An 18,843-nucleotide genomic window follows, 5' to 3' on the forward strand; every position below is an offset into this window, starting at 1 on the left:
GGGAAATGGAAGAAAATGCAGAATACAAAAAACAGTAACAGAACACTAACTTGCTTTGCATATTCATGAAATCTTTTTCAGGTAATAACATATAGCTCTCTGCTGTGAGGACAGATGAGTATATGTGTATGATAATATGTATGTATGTGTAAGCACATCACCTCTGTGGTAGATGAAGTGTGCATGTAATATATAATGCAAGATAACATCCTTTCCTATCCGGCAAGTATGTACACATGTATACACGCATAAATGTCAACTGTGTAATTTAAAATAATTTGAAGATCAAGCTATCAATCATTTTTAAAACATACACTCAGTTTTACATATGAAAGAATTCAGGATACATTAGGCTGTCATGATGATACAAAAACATAGAGACAAAGCTTTTTAAATAGGGATCTTTATCTCTCCCACTCACTACCCAGTGAGCAGATAAAATAACAATCCTAAAGATCAGGTTACGAACACCTATAAATTGGGAAGCAAATGAGGAATTCTCAAGAGAACTGCTATCATATTCAAAAAGTTTCATAAAAAATACAACAGCTACAAAAATACACAGTAAGAACACAGGACCCGGAGTTTGAAAATTATGGAGCTATTGTTGTTTAAAGAACAAACCTTCAGTCAACCTCTCTTGGGACGCCTGTCATTTTGCACAACCTTCCCAGACTCAGCCTTTTCACATGCATTAGATTAAAATCGGCCGTGATCAAATAATTCCCAAGTCCTTGCCTGTTTAAATATTCTGACATCAGAGCAAATTAGCAATGTTGAAGGTTGCAAATTCGTCTTTGTTTACTTTCCGCTCTGTTACGCCTCTAAGAGGGAATTAAAGGCTCAGGGAGCTCTAGCACTGTGAGGCTGTGATTAAGAGAGATAAGCAAGTGTGGATTACTGTTCCTCAGCTGTTGAGAAACAGGCAACAATCAGGAGATTATAGGTTGATAAGAGATACATAGAAAGCCATGATCTTAACAAATTTATAGCATCCTCATGCAGAATTTGTATCCTCAGCTAAAGCACTTCTGGAAATACATTTTATTCACTTCTGCCACATCATGCTCTATTCATTTTAGGAAGCATGGAAACCCCTTCGGTCTTTGCTTTGTTGAACTGGGCAGAATATTGTTTTAAATCAAAATCCGCTCTGTGTTCATAGAATTATAGCAATTTCACAGGAAAAATTGGGGTTAAGTTAGTCACATGAACATTATCTTACATGCTACATAGAGGGACTTGAGAATATTTGACCTAGTAAAAATAATGCCAGCTTCATAATTTATAAAAAATAAGACTAAGAATTTAGGGGCTTAAAAAAGTTTCAAGATCAGGAAATCTGTGGCAATAGATTTATTGACTTGCATAATTAAAATGAAACATACCTAACTTACACGTTCCTTTTAAAAATTAAGAGTATAATGTTGGCTTTTTAGCTGGAGCTATGCATCAGGGGAAAAATCAAGTTTATGGAATGAATAGGGGAAAAGGCACCCTTTTTAGAGTCATTAAACAGCAGATTTTACCTAGAATTTTTATGAATGTATAAAGAAAGCATCTGAAACTGTTTTGTACATGACTCAGATCATCGGGAAACATCATCAGGGAACAGATCATCCACGTAGTTGGCACAATGAATCAAAGTGTTTTTTGACAGCGGAACAAAGCAATATGATGAGAGGATGAGCACACATACACAAACACTCAAATATTTTCTTACATTTATGCAACTATAGGACCACATACTTTAAAAACTTATTAAAATAGAGATTATTAAAATAAAATAATTTCATACTTCTTTTTATGGTTGTACCATAAAGAGAAGATATAAAATCAAAACTCAATGAACTATGAAAGAATAATTTCACTTTTTTTTTTTCTTTTTGTAAGAAGATATGGTGCATTTAAAACTATTCAGAAATATGTCACAGAGACAGAATGGAGGGAATATTTATTATCCAAAGGTATTTATTTATATATATAGAAAAAAAACGAGGATTCCTGAAGAGCTGGTTTGGTAAACACTAGATCACTTCTGCAGTGCATACACTCATCTTCTATTAATCAGAGTAGGGAAAGTCCCATGAAACCATGACCCAAAGAGTAGGCTGATGCCTGCAGACAGAGACACCCACACCACCCTAACTGCACGAGTTGGACTTTGGGCACAAGAGGCAAGATATCCTGATTGCAAGCTTCAGCTGCTACCAGCACACCTTACTGGGAGAGCTGCTGTCAGTCTTTTCTACCCCAGTGTATCCAAGATGCTCTTACCTCTTCCTATTTGCTACCGTGAACGCAGGACCTCCATTCCAGTTAACAGTGCAACCACAATTTCCAGCCCACGCTGGCAACTCATCTTCTAATACGTACCTAATGATCATAGTTTATAATTTGTTTACAGCTTAGACATTCCCAAATAAATGTTTAAGTACTTCTGAGAAGAAATCTCTAGACAAAGCATAGAAATAAACTACAATCGACATTAGCGTCTGTATCACTAACAGAAGATTGACAGTGTTGTACCTTGGAGCACAAACATATGAGTCTCAGTAGACTTTTATTCAGATACAATTATTTATTTGAGGCACAGCAGCTACGTGGAGTCTGTAAACTGCTTGCACAAGCGATAGACAAGTTAGCACTTTTTTGTTTTCTAGCAAAAAACTACTAACCTCAAGGACCTTTATGAAAATGAGGTAGAGTTAGCCCTGAAACATTAGAACTGTTTGTTCATGCTTCCTGGCATTAAACAGAGGATCACAAAACAAACATGCAATACTTTTTACTTAGTGGAAAGAGAAATGAGAACAGATGCAAATTTCTTAGCCACTGGGTATGAAAAGCTGCCTGCCAAACAGAATCACCCTGCTAGTATTCCTCTACTAGCAGGCAGTCCCATGCTAACACTCTTCTATGTTCTGAAAAGCCGTGAGTAAGAGCTTCAGGATCATATTATCTTCTATCCTGAATATGTTGTCTTTCCACATGTACTGAAGTCAGAGTGTGCAGAGAATACAACATATATATAGCACATTTGTTTCTGGAGTCATCAATACTCAAGGAAGAGATGTGTCCAGCATGACTTTCATCCACCTTCAATTTCACAGTCTGGTTAAGCCAGAAATCTCTAGAGAAGTTTCAATTCACGCTTCTAGATCTACAGAAGATGTTTTACGAACTCTGTAACTGTATGCCACTAAACCATTTGTGCTGTATAGGTACTAGAATACCACAAAAATCACACAAATTCTAAAGAATGAAAACTGGTTTTTTTCTTGGGTAGAAAATTCAAAGTCTTCCTCATGTGAAGTGTGCTCATTGTGATGTATCTCCAAGACTTTTTCCCTTCACTTAGCTATGAAAATAACAAGTGCTGCCAAAGATGAGTAAGTCAGCTATCTCCCTGAAAAGTGTTCTAGAGCTACAATGATTTTATAATGGCCAATACCCATTGGATAATACAGTATCATACATTTCTTTTGTTCTCATACATTTCTTTCGTTCTCTTTATTCCTTGACATAAACTCATGTGCCAAGCCTTCTAACTCTGCATTTTGTGACAGCCTGACTTTCCTGCAGATATTTTACTACATTTGCAAGAATATTATAAAGATTCTCTTGACATGGAATCTGCAATAATTTTATTAGATTTTTGGGAAGTTCAGGCTGGAATAAGCTGTACAGGCTCTTTTAGGCTTTGCTGCAGAACATTGAGCACTCCTCACCACACTCAGTAATGGTCTATTATTTTTATTGTATCAGTGCTAGGGAGCCTAGTCAGGGAAGCTGCAAAAAATATCCTAAACATGAGCAATTTTGGGAAAAAAAAAAGTTGCAATATACTTCATTTCTCAAAATCTGGTCTATTCTGTAAGTCCAAAATCAAACATGCTGTGCAAAACTTGCAGGTGAAAGTTATTTTTTAGGGATACTAAACACATAGCCTCTAGGTGGCACACTCGACCATGTCATAATATGCTATTTATGGATTAAAGAGACCTCGATTTTATCCTTTGGAGGAGTGATATTATGTCACATCCTCTTTTCAAACTTTTAATTTAAAACAAACAAACAAACAAGCATCAACTTTCTGCCTCGTTCATAGAAATAGTACAATTATTTTTGCTTTTGCCACAGTAACTGCTTTTACTAACATTAGAAGTATCATGATGCCTGTTTGTTAAATTTATATCCTTCGTTTGGATCATAGATTTGGAGGACAAATCATGAACTTTACAAACTATGTATGTGAGCTGTACAGAAGTAAGAAAGCATTACATGTACAAAATCACTAGAATATGTTAATAATGTATACTTAAATTCTTCAGCGATTCTTGATTCCTTCTAAAACCTTTGCAACAAGAAAAATTTATTTTTGGAAAATGAATAAAGAATCTACATGCATGAAGGCATGTGCAGCAAACATCTAGTAGACTAGTCCTGACTTTACAAATGCTTTGCTTTTATTAAGCTAAGTTAGTAATTCTTGGACAGATTTCTCTTCTTTTGAGGTTTTTTGTTTGTTTGTTAGATTATATTGGGGGAAGTGTGTGGTGTAGTGTTTGGTTTTTAATCTAATTTAAATCTAGTAGTTTTCCTAGCCATTCTTTCATTGGTAAGGGGTAGGTTTTATCAGTTTAAAAAAAAGTTGCTGGTTTGGGTTTTTTTAAATAAATCTGTACTGATGTATTTCAGTAGTTCTCTCAGTTTGGTTTAACACCTAGCTGTTGCATTTTTTGTAGATCCCTTTGGTAGGTAACAATCAACATACTCAGCATGGAACATTTGTGGAAATAAACCATTACTTGTAAGAAGGGCACATTAACGTACGACCAGGAGATATATCAAGAACTGTTTGCTGGAAGATAAAGCTAGAGGAATTCCTGTGAGAAATCATTGAATTTATTGAGGAGGCCACCTAGTTTTGCATCAAGCTGCCTGGTGAAATAGTGTGTTTACTGTCTTTGTCTGTCTTCCAGAAAAATGTCCTTTTTGACTTGATGATACAGGAAAGGTTACTGGGTTTAATAGGTCAATAACTGTAAAATGCAGTGGCCCGAGAACTGCAGGTCAGATTAAATCAGCTAATTCCACCTTCTGGCTTTAAACTCTGTGAATTAACTTTGTCCCTTCTGCCCAGATTACATTGGCCTCTGCGCTGGTTTTTGCTGAGACAGAGTTAATTCTCTTCATAATAGCTAGTATGGGGCTATGTTTTGGATTTGTGCTGGAAACAGTGTTGATAATACGGGGATGTTTTGGTGACTGCTGAGCAGTGCTTACACAGAGTAAAGGCCTTTTCTGCTCCTCACACCACCCCACCAGCAAGTAGGCTGAGCATGATGGAGCCCAGCTTTCCTGGAGAGGGCTGAACACCTGCCTGCCCAGGGAAGTAGTAGATTAATCCCATATTTTGCTTTGCTTGCATATGTGGCTTTTGCTTTACCTATTAAACTGTCTTTATCCCAACCCACAAGTTTTCTTACTTTTACCCTTCTGATTCTCTTCCCCATCCCACCAGGGCATAGTGAGCAAGCAGCTGTATGGGGCCCACTTGCCAGCTAGCGTTTAACTACAACAGCTTGTAAGCTGATTGCATGAACTAGAACCTTTCCAAAGATCAGAATTAGCTGCAAAAGTGTCCACGATAGTTCCGTATCAGGAAGCACCATCTCTTGAGAATTGAAGTTCTCAACCTTTCCTCATGAGTTCAGAAATCTGTTTAGTATCTGAAATTTCTCTTGCAGAGACTATACATATAGCATAATTCTAATCACACACAAAATCACAAGTAAAACAGAAATTGCAGTTAGGTTTTGTAGTGAGGTCTGCATCACTACTCTGACTCCCTCAATTACAATTTTCAGTATCTTGAAAATGACAATTTTGCAGTCTAATAGCAACTTTATAGATAAAACTAAAGACAAGACCATCCTGGTCCCAGTAATTTCAACAAAGAAGAGAGACAATCATTACTTTCTTGTGTTAATAACAAGGAAAAAAAATACATGCATGAGGAAAGCAGTGAATTTTTCACTTAAAAGCTTTTGGTAACCTGTACTTTGGGGAAGAAACTTGAACTTTGTTTCTGTTGTTTTCTCTGTGTTTCTGTTGTGATCAGCGTGCTCTCCTCGTTATAGCCTCTCAAAAGAAGTCTGCACACAATTAGAACCTCTTCTGAAACTGTGGTACCAGTATTCACTCACTTAGAGGGTAATGAGGGTAAAAAACCTAAGATCGGGTACACAAGCGAGACTAAAACACAAAGCTAGCCTCTAAGCCACTGGGATAGAAAAATTTGGAAAGATTACATTATCAGAAGAGCTAAGAAAACAGACAAATCTGGATAACAAACTGATGTGGGGAAAAATACTGTAAAGAAGTAGTGATAACCAGAAATTTGTGTGGCTGTGCTATTTACTGTTTAATCTTTCAAAAAAATTAGCATGGATCTACAGCTTGTATACCTATGTGATTAAGACTGCACAAAGAATGAAGCTTTTTAATGCAGCTTTATTTACCTCACTTTCAGAAACTTCCAATGCAGACTTCAGTAATGGAGAAAGCGATTCAACAAAGGTGACTTTAATCACCAGTAGAGCCAGTTTTCCATCACCAAGCCCATTATGTGATATTTTCTGACAGAAAACCGAAAGACTAAAGGGACTTTTCAAGTCAACGCTGCTCTTTCAATGTGTGCATGCACTTTTGGAATTCAGGTTTCTAAAATCAATGGGAACAGCTAGCTCCTATGCCTAACATGAACTTATGCTGAAAATAAATAAGTTTATCCAGACAACATGCTCACTGGAGAAAAATAACAGTTAAAACTGACAGCTGTAAATGCAAATAAGCAGAGTGATTCACAGGACCTGAAAAGCAGGCAGGGAGATTTCAAAGACACAATGCAGAGGTAAGTGCTGAAATCCCTGACAAGGGGAACAGAAAGATAATGGAATAAACAAAGAAAATCAGTGCCCATTATTGCCTTTGAAAATCCTCTCCAGGGAGAACATACTAATTTGCACATACCAAATCACCTTTAAACAAAAGCCACCTTCAGTCAATTTTAAACCTTCTCCTTATTAAAATCCTATTGATCGATCATTCTTCATCTAAATGTCTGACAAGCCAATTTCCATTTTCAAGAAGGGAAACGTTGGTCTTCTTTTTCAAGCCATAAATCACTCAAACATTTTGTTATCAATTGTCAAATTAGTTAAGTAATACAAATTAATAAGAAAATTAAACAAGGATGCTTTCTTAGTGAGTTGTTTCACTGTAGGTTTTTCTTTGTTTCTAGAAATTGATAGGTTCTGTGGTAGTGACAAATACAATATAGTTGGAAATAGCTTTTAATGATTTGTTAACTTCTGAAGAGTCCTAACTTGGATGGCCTAAAGTGCAGCTGTGTGTTTTGTGCTGACTTCAACAGATCAATAAACAAGAGGAGTATAACTTTAGGAAACTGATTAAAGGATCTTATACCATTTTGACATGAGGTAAGATGAGGTAACATTTAAGCCATATAAAATTAACGATCAAGGTTCTATTGTGAATTGCAAACTAACCAAGCCCTAACTACATTATATCATTAATAATAATATTTTGCAGAAGCTTAGGTTACAATTAAAGTTACAGCACAGAAGATAATATCTGAAAATAAATCCTTCACTCTCTAATTTTATATGAAGGATTCACAATGGTGTTCCATCTGTCATACTTTCATTATATGGCAGGTGGGGGGTGGAAGGGAAATCTGTTCTTACTGATCAACCTTCCTACTGAACTCTGTGCACTTTTGGCCAAGATGACCAGGGGTATCCTGGCGTGCATTAGAAAGGTTGTGACTGGCAGGTCAAGGGAGGTTATCCTCCCCTTCTACTCTGCCCTGGTGAGGCCGCATCTGGAGTACTGCGTCCGGGCTCATCAGTTTAAGAAGAACAAGGAACTAAGGGAAAGAGTCCAGCAGAGGGCTACGAAGATGATTAGGGCACTGGAGTATCTTATGAGGAAAGGGTGAGAGAGCTGGGTCCTTTCAGCCTGGAGAAGGCTGAGAGGGGGTCTCATCAATGCTTATAAATATCTTAAGGGCAGGTGTCAAGAGGATGCGACCAGACTCTTTAGTGGTGACCAGCAACAGGATAAGGGGCAACAGCCACAAATGAAAACACAGAAGTTCTGTCTGAATATGAGGAGAAACTTATTTACTTTGAGGGTTACAGAGCACTGGAACAGGCTGCCCAGAGAGGCTGTGGAGTCTCCTCTGGAGATACTCAAAACCTGCCTAGACATGATCCTGTGCAACCTGCTCCAGGTGAACCTGCTTTTGCAGAAGGGTTGGACTAGATGATCTCCAGAGGTCCCTTCCATCCCTATGATTCTGTAGCAAACTATGATGTAAAAATTAAATCTAAATAAGGAGGGCAACAAAATTAATGAATTCTAAGCCAATATTAATAAAAGCATAATATAATTTCAAATCACACAGATGACTAGTTCCAAAAGGCTGAGTTGTGTCAACAAAATCTTCCATTCTCCCAAGTGCTGACTCTGCTTCCTCCTCTGCTGTTAGAGCACCATCCTCTGCTACACACTACTGCATCAATATTTCTGTGGCAAATAAAAAAGCAAGCAGCCAAATCTAAGCACTGAGATAGGTGCACAACCACATATAACTGGATTTTCTGCATACAGATCTCAATGCACTTAACACATTCTGTGTATTGATGAAAAAATCTGTAAATCATCAGCATTAGCATTAAAAGTAGAGCTTCACTAAGAGGTTCAAACCAAGCTTAAGGTGATGTGACACTTTCAGGACAGAAACAGAAATTCATTAAATTGGCACCATTGTTCTTTCCTGTGGTGACAAAAGACATTATTGCTAGTTTTCTCCAATGGCTATTATACTTGCATATCTGAAAATGAGAGAAAATCTTTCCAATTAACTGTTAGTGGTAGCTCTCATACTGCCACGATTTTTTCCCATGAGGCTCAAAACTAACCTTGGGTCTAAATAACTGACAGTTGCTTCTATATACTCCCTGCAGAATATATGACAACTTACTTCGAAATACTGCTCACTAAAGAAAGAAACAGTGTGGAGGAGATTAAGAAAACAATGTGTTTTCTCAGTGATTCCACTGTTCTTGAAATAGCACCAAAACTTACAAAGCAGTTGTCCCTAGATCAGCATTGAGTTCAGTTGTTACCATCCAGGTAGATAAGTGGAGCACAATTTCTCTGGGACGAGTAAATTTAATCTACACAGATGAAGAGGGGTAGGGAGTGCTAAAAAAATGAAGCATGACTATGAAACCAAAACAGCAGTGTTTGAATGACACTGAGTTCAAGTAAAATAACAACCTGAGTTCAGGTAAAGAGACAAACAAATTTTACCAGTGCAAAAACAGGTATGTCATGCATGAAGCAGATATATCAATAGAATAAAAATAATTTATGACTTTTTTATTTTAATGCTTTTCAATATACATATTGAATTTATGACTTCTACAAACAAAATATCAACACAATTTATGTCAGCTTAAATTCTCTTAGCACCCATATACAAAAGCAGATACCACACACCTGACTTTAGTTGTCTGGCTGATATATCAGCACCTAAGTAGAAGCTAATTCATCTCAGATATCCCATATAATGCAAAGAAAATGGCAATTTTTGTAATATATGGCTAAATACTCTAACCAGTAGGCCGAACTTCATCCACTGCCAGCAGACACTTCTACATACACTCCAACATTAATGTCTCCATCACACATATTGACTCTAGGAGGTATTTTCAATGTCTGTGAAAGTTATTTTTAGTAAATTTTATATCAACTACAAAACCAAATAATTCAGAATTTTACATGAAGAAAGATAAAGAAAACAAACAAACAAACAATCTGCTTCCTCTCAAAGCTACTAGAAAACCATTATAAGCAATCTGCTTTGGAGACCTTGGAGGACAATTGCATGTTAAATTACCAGATCATTTCAGTTCTTCCTTCTTCCTACAGATATACAGTAATAACAGTAACATATGTACAAGTTTGCCCATACCTTATTGTAGCACATGCACTTATCTAAAGGAGGATTTTAAATATCATATGATCTTAGAATATAACCTAAATACTGAAACTTGCTGAATAGCAGGGCATGTTATGCTTCACTTAGGCTCAGTAGGGTACGATTCAATAAATTGATCCCCTGTAAAGTTACAGGGTTGCCATAGCAAAGTATTACATGGATAGGATTCAGAAAATAACTCCATTATATCAAACACTTTAAACAAGCATATGCCTACACCAAATCCCCTCTCTCTGTCAATAACTGGTTGACTGGCAGCCAACAAAACACTTGATTTCCAACCTTGTGAATCAGAATTTTTTAATGTAAAATTTAAGTATATTGAGTTATTTGACTACAATGATCTCTAATAAAAATTATTCTTGATTTGGGTATAGGTGGTGTGGCAGTGTTTCTTCTAAGTCCCCAAGATTTAATTTTCATTTCTGAATGGACGTGTGAACTGCACTGAGGGTTCCCAGCCTCTGTTAGAGTCAAGACTTCTGACTTGAGGTCCTAAGTTTTCTAGATGCATACATAGTTTTGACAAATGGAAGAACAACATATCTTGGATCTTTGGAGGAAAGAAGGAAATCAATATTCCTGTCTCTCTTATATGCATGCAAAAAGAAAATTGTTAGTGCCTTTGACCAGGACAGAACTTATTTTCACATGTTCAAGTTCACATATTTCAAGAGTTAGGAAAGGAAATCAACTGTTACATAAAAGATTTTTTGTAGTGCCCTCTTTGTAAGCAATTCTACAAAAGAAAAATAATTAAAATATGAATAGGGAATGGCATTTTCATTGCACTCCCATCTTCAGAACATAATTCAGACAGCCAGTCTCATTTATTTCCCCATTTGAAAAAAAGTGCAAGAATTTTCTCTCTCTTCTGTGTTTCATATTTTCTTTCACATTCCTATCCTTTTGTTTACCTGAAATTTCAAGTAGTGATCTTCAGATGATATCATAATGAAGCAATCTCAAATGAGTTTCTTTGGCTTTGCATAATGGAATACAGAAGATTGTATTCATTTGATTTCAAAATGGACCATTAGCCACTGTATTCTTAAACCACTGAAAGAAAGAATTTGGAATCAAACAATAAACAAACCTAATGCATACCTCTAAGCGGAAAGTAATTAAAACAGATAGTAAACATTTGCTTTATTGTTTGTTTTTCCCCATAAATTATTATTTTTGCAACAGTTCTTTAAATGGCTTTCACTTTAACTGCATTGCAAAAATGAGATCATATTCATTCTATGCTCTTCATTAACTCAACTGATGGTATTTTAATTCCTACAACATACAAAGTCTGATGTTTGTTTTGCAATTTGACATAGCTAGCGTGTGTTGAGAATAATTAGTTTCACTATGGCAGAACAAACAATTTCTTTGCAAAGCACACACACTGCTTTTTAACAAAGATTATTGATAAACTTTCAAGGTATTACTCGTCTCACAGAAAAGCAACTACTTCATTTTTAATTAACTTTTCTGTACCCTGATTTTCCTGATAAACTAATAACCCATGTTCTATCTAATAGTAAATGCTTTCAACAGATCTAAAATAAGATGAGAAAGGACACTTAGCACAAGTGTTATGTCTGCTATACTGAAACACGTCAGCATTATTATAAACAATAAGTGCAGTTTAAAAGACTAAGGGTTAACCAGAAAGGCAATAGCATGGGATTGTATTACAAATTATTAAATTATGATGATTTTTTTGCCCAAGATTTCCCATAAAAAGATTTCCCATAAACACCACACCTATAGTTTAGTGTTAATTTGGTATCATATAAATGAAGCTGAACAGTTACATTCTCACACAAAGTTATCCTTCTCATCTATTTTCAGAATTACAACATAGTATCCATGATATGACCTCTGGAAATGCGCACTTATGTTAATATGTTATGAACATCGATACAGGCCATGGATCAACAAATGATAGGAGAAGAACACCAGAAAAGTCTGTAAAGGTGCACCCTGAGAGCATTGTGGGCTGATTTGATTGGCAGTTTGTGGCTGTCTGGCTAATCCCCCTCCACCCACACACCAATAAAGATGGTTGGAGGACACAGGTCACACAGAGGGTCACATCCATGCAGCAGCAGAGAGCCCAAGGTGGGAACAGTGTGCCCTGTCACCAAGCCATTGACCACAGTCTGACACTGGGACTGGTCATAGGGAGTGCTGCTGTGTCCCCCCACCCCAGCTCAGCTGTGCCAAACCACGGTAGTGCTAACTGGAGTGAGTCTCGGTTGACTTTCTAGATAAGATTCGATTAACTTTTAAGATGTATATGTGTGTTTGCATGTGCGAGAAGCTTTCCCTGACACAGTCCATCCTTCCTTGCTTGGTCCACTAATAAATTGAGAACAAGAGCACCACATTGCATAGTATTCAGCTCCTCCTCTCCCCATCACAACGTAGTTGGAATCTTCTCCCAAAACACTAGCATTTTATGTTCTCCATACTAAAAATAACTTTTAGACCTTACAGTATTCCCTGAAAGCCTAGAGCAAGAGAACTAATCCTACAGTAAAAGAACAACCACTGGAATATATCTTTTATTCTTTAATACCCCCTCCCCTCAAAGATATTTAAGGTGTTTTTGCAGAAGTAGAATCATTAATCTCATACTGTGGTAACAGAAAAGAGTAGACTCAATGAGTTGGACACAGTTATCGGACTTTAGGTCAATCGCACTTCCTTTAATATCACTCAGATGGAAGATGACAGTTACTGTGATCTTCAAAAAAACATTCAATATTAATATTGCATCCAGAAATACTAACTACAAATAATTTTGTTTTCTGACTGATACATAACAGCATCATTGTGGGATACAGCAGCAGTTCTAGCTTATTTTCGTAACATTTCAAATTACTTTGGTAAGAACACGAGAAACAAACTCCAATACGTAAATCAGAACTATACATAGAACTTAATAGATCCTTCAAATCTTCTAAGTAAAGGAACAGAAACACCAGCCTGAGTTAAAGCCAGTAGGTAAACTGATAAATATATCCTAAATATAATCCTACCAAACCAAATTTCACTTTTCTATAAGACTGTAACAGTCTACAGATATCAGATGACACAGGGGGGGAAAAAAAAAAAAGACACCAAAAAAACCCCAACCATCCCCAGACAAAAACACCATACATAATAATATAATCTTGTAATAACTGCAATGATTTACGGGAGACTACAGCCCAAACACCCTGAGGCCGACCTCTGCAGCAGGTGCAACACTGTCTCACAACATTGAGCAGGAATTTAACCTCAGCACCTTGGACAGGGTCTTCTGAAGCTCTGTTGACGTCAAACACTTTCTGGCTTCTATTTGCTCATCAAACAGAGCACAAGGAGTTTCTTCACTGCATACTCCTTATTTTCCATAAAAATTTTCCACTAATACACACATAGCTAGTAAAACATAGATAAACTGGCATAAACCTGAGGTCATCCATTCCTTATTTAGAGTCACATCCAAAAACCATTATAGCCTAAGACTGTGCTACACTTTTTTTTTTTTACATATATCAAAGTATCTGTGTGGAAAGACACTGTAAAAATATTCCCCCTAGAACTTAACTCTATTTTACAGGAATTAAAACAGTATCTTTGAACTTTATCCCTGTTGTCCTCAGAAGTTAAAGTATTTCTTTTGCTGTTTCTCTTTATTACATCAGAAGAAGTCATGGTACCAAACAGACACAAAATAAATTGAGCACATGGATGAAATGAACTAAAATCATACTTGAAAAAAATCTATTCAGAATATAATGGTTCTAGTGGGAAAAAATAAACCACACACTTCCATCAAGATGAATGTAAGAACATATTATCAAAGTTAAAAGAAAGAAGTTTATAGGAAAAGAGAAAAGAGATCTAAATCGGTACAGTATCTGTAAGTTTACCTTTAAAAAAAAAGGTAAACTAAAGAAAAAAAAAAAGGAAGAAAAACAAGAACAACATTGTTTTCACGGTCTTCCCCCGACCCCCTTTGGATGGCAATATTTTTCACATTTATCTTAAAGAAATTACACATACTTCTAAGATGTTTCATTAAAAAAAAAGGAAAAACTAATGCTATTTTAACACTATGAACCAATTGTGATTTTATTGAGCCAGTTGAAACTGTTTTTCTTCAACTCAGTGTAAACAGAATTAAATTTAAGCCTCCAATTATCATGTAGATTATACTCAGATGAGGCAGAGGAGAATTTTTGCTGATGTTCACTACACAAAATCAATATAAAATAAAAAGAAAAAATATTTATTTTACAGATGCTCTTAAAAATAGGCTTAAAAATTACTATTTGGATCCACCTGCAGGCCATTTCAGAAAGATTGCAGCTGAGGGGATGCGACAGCAGGGAAACCCATTCAAGCTGATCCAATTTAGATATGCAAATGTTATCTTGTGTGTTTGAAAAGAACATTATGGCACAGCATAATTTGCACCTTGAGTTCCAAAGAATAATATTTCTAATCTAATGAAAACATGCCTCCATTGTTCACTCTCCCACTCTCCAGTTTTGGTCCAATCTACTGCTCTCCTACTCATTTAAAATCATGTTTTTTCCATATTTGTACCAATTAAGTAACACTTAAAAAAAAAAAAAAGTAAAAGAAAATAGTAAGGAATTAATTTTTGTAGTTATCTAGAAAGGCAATATTACAAGTGGCTGACTGATGTGTGATAAAGCCTGTAATACTAACAAGAATAATATAAGTCCCACTCAGGATGAAATGCTAAATGAAACAACTGAAGTTTAAGAGCACATTTAACACAGTGCACTGTTAGCTTATTTTTATTTGTCTTCATTGTTCCAAATAGTGATAGCTGCTTATTGACAAACTTTTGTAAAAATACACATTTTTTTATCAAAGTGAGTGTAACAACACCAAGCACTTGTTTGGTCCACACACTTTATACTTGCAACTATGATCTATTATTATTTCTTCTGATTCAGTGATACTATTGATAGAGAAAAAGACAACATGTCTTACAATTCATTAACATATATGTTGCCTTAAAAAGAACAAGTGTAATAGAACTAGCATTAATGCTGATTACTGTCTAGCTCAATAGACAGTAACAATAATAGGCTCAATGCTTCAGAGCAAATTTTCTTCTGAAAGCTGCAGAAGAGGCCCTTATCATCTTACTTCTAAACATGCATGAAACTTACTATAATAATAACCAACAAGAGATTTCAGGAAATATGGCTGGGATAATGTTTAAAAGGAGATTCACAAAACACACTGCTTTTTTCTACAGAGTTGGAGAGCAGTCATACTGCTCTTACTTTTAAAAAGCCAAGCACTACATCAAAGCTCCCAAATATGCAGAATATTATCAGATGCTGAATGAGAAATGACATATCTGATATTGTCAGGTACAGTCAGAAAGCAAATCTATTTTGGAAGAGCTATGTCAAATATTAATATACACATAAATTTGTACTAGAGCACACTAAAATATGTGAAGTACAGTACCAGAATTATAAATTGTACCTAAGAAACACTTATCAATCCTCATATTATCATGCAATTCTATAATTTTAAATCCATAAAGAAACATATTTAAATCACTCAACTCGTAAAAATTGAAGTGTAAATTAAAATTCTGAAGTCACTTCATAAAATTCACATTCCAGAAGTACCTTTAACTGTCAAGTGCCAGAATGAAGTTTCACTACGTTAAGAAGCATATTTTGAGGTAAATTCAACCTCTTTGTTGAACCCCTCCCACTTCAAACAGGCTCTCCAAGAGTTAGTTTTAATATTCAGCTCAGCCTCTGAATCTTCACCCATGAAGATAACTAAATAATGAGCTCTATTCTATTAAATTCTCAGGATATGACTTGTTCTACAGGTCCAAGACTTATCTGTTTCTTGCTTATATCCACTTTAGCCACAGTTGTAATAAAATCAGCAACACTAGATATTACTGAAGATTACATTTACAAGTCCTTTGCCTATTAACTATACCTAACTGATAGTCCATTAACAAAAGTTAAAAAAAAAAAAACCAAAACACAAACAAAAAACCCCAACAAACAGAAAAAGAAAGGTTTCAAAAGGAAGTTACTTCCAGACCCTCAATACATGTAGTTCTTCTGGATGGCAATTTGTTAAAAACAAAAGTACAAAGTAGGATAGATGGGTAGCCACAGAAATCTGGAAGTGCAAATTTCTAGGAGTACGTCTGCCAACTTTATTCTGCCTCTCATTTATTTAGCAAAGATCAAAGCTCTTTCGTAATTTCTAAATTTCACATCTTTATTGTAACATCATCATAACTAAAGGTCTCATAAATAAAATTCAGTTAGAAGGAGGACCAGCAAATAAGTGGTTAATCTGATAAAAATTAGCTTAATTGAGGACTCCTCCTAAGCTCTTCATCCAAAACAATTACTGGAATAGCCCCAGTGCTGATGTTAGTGGGAGCTGGCACAGGCTCTGAATCAGGAAATCAGTACAGGAAAAGTACAAGGTCTACATTTGCACTATCCAAAACAGAAGAGCCACAAAAATGTTTGCAACAGTAAGTTTTAACCAGTTTGTTAAACAGTGCAACAGGAAGACACTCAGCCCAGTTCTGAGGGCACTGAGATACCTGGGCTTGTACGAAGATGAATGAGCTGAAGGAGCCCTGGAAATGTGATGATGCATGCAGCAATCCTGCAACTCGCCATCAGATAACCACTGAACATGCACTGTGTTAAAGAGAAGCTCACCCTTATCTTTAACTCTAGAGGAGATACTGCTTTATCATAAAATTTTATATCAATGATAGCTTCATAAAATATTTTATATTGTGCTTGATGCTAATTGCTACCCTAGCCTTAGTAGAAATCTAATTAACATGTCAGGAAATCTGAGGAAATTAAAATATTTGAAAATTCATAAAGCTAGACAAAAATTTTCACACTTTGAGATTGCATAGAGGAGCGAAGTTGTAAGAGCACTCCATTCTTTTGGGCCTGAAGAATACACTTGACACCCCTTGAGTTAAGAGCACTCAGCCACATAGTTGAAATGAGAACTATCCTCATCTTGTGCTGGTATGCTTCAACTGCTATCTTCCTCATCTCTGCCCATTAGATTGCTATACACTGGGATTTCTCTGGCTGTGCTACAGGATTTTTAACATAGGAAATCCTTTAGCTAAATCAAATAATTTCAAAAATAAAAATAAAACTTCTTTTTTTTAACACATGTTAAAACTTCTGTAAAGAAGAGGAAGGTTTCAAGATGTTTCAGTCAACATTAGGATTCAGACACTACCAAAATAACACAATACATTCATACAACCTGTTATGTTACATACAACGTGTTATGTTAGGAAAACACATATCTTACTGTATGTCACAATTTGCATTTCTTTTATTTAGATACCTCCTTGATATAATTTAGTTTGTACAATAAGTTAATTCTGTATGGCAATTACACCCATCAGCATCCTGTTACAATTATCACTTTCCTTTCTTACTTTAAATATAGCCTCTATTTCCTTCTAAATATGCCTTCCAGGAAGATTAGCGCATTATCCTCCTCTATATATTTGTCATGGAGTGAGGAGAGGATAAGACCCAAGTTTTCAAAACAAATCTTTTGGCAGGAAAAAAAACTTCTCAACTCAATTGAAAGAAAGGTTACTTAAATTTTATTACACCAGCTTATGTAACAAAACACCAAGCCACAATTAAGGGGCGGAGGGGAGAAGCACTTTGTAGGAGGAAAAAAAAAAAAAAAGTGGGAGGGAGTCTTTAAAACAGATTTTACAGGTCCACATACATACTAATTTGTGGGAAAATAAGGAAGGGAGGTGAATGTACAGGGAGACAGATTTACATGAAATCCACCTGTATTCTGTGTTCCAACATCTTACACACATAAAAAAGGAAATTCAACACCTACAAAGTATATCTAGACAAAGCTTTTATTCACTTGAATCATCTTTTCTGTCATTTCAAAATTATCATTTTAAGAGTTAAATCTTTCCTTGAACTCCATGGAGAGACACTTCTGCCAGGTTGAAAGACAAGTATTTTAATTAGGTAAGTCAAAACTCTTGTTACAGTTCCTACTTCTACATTTTACCTCATTCTTAATTCAGAATAACTGCTTACCAAATCAGAACAGCTGCTCACCCTTGCCTTTCAAATCTACCAGATTATCCAGGCATGATGGCACTTGCAGTCCAGTAAATATTTGCAGTGTGTTATAGTCTCTGTTTCGGTGATTAACAATCCATAAAGAGATTTTAAGTCAAGCTACCAGTTTAATCTAGCAGGGCATTACATCCACTGTGCCAGACTAAATCAGACAGTTTTAGTAGTGAGGCAATGATGCAGCCACAGCATCTGAGCTAAGGCAGCGCATTTTTAACAACCCAAGGGACTTACAGCTTCATTTACTCCGTCTGTGGTACATTATGGGGGAAAGATACAAGGTTTACTATGTATTTCTCTACAAAATATGTTGTCAAACAGCTATTTTCAGTACACAAAAATAAGTATAATGTTTGGAATGTATATAAAACATCTGGAATACAATTATTTTCAGCACAAAAAATATTTTTGCATTCTGGCAGGAAGTGCTTTTATGAGTAGCATTCAATCAGTCCATGTAACTTCTGCGACCAATAGTTTTCATTAGGGCTGACTGTACATTTTTTCAATAGCAGAGCCCCTTTATAAATAAGCAGAGCAGTTCTGGCCACACTGAGATAA

This window comes from Caloenas nicobarica, chromosome 2, assembly GCF_036013445.1.
Source record: "Caloenas nicobarica isolate bCalNic1 chromosome 2, bCalNic1.hap1, whole genome shotgun sequence".
Taxonomy (NCBI): domain Eukaryota; kingdom Metazoa; phylum Chordata; class Aves; order Columbiformes; family Columbidae; genus Caloenas; species Caloenas nicobarica.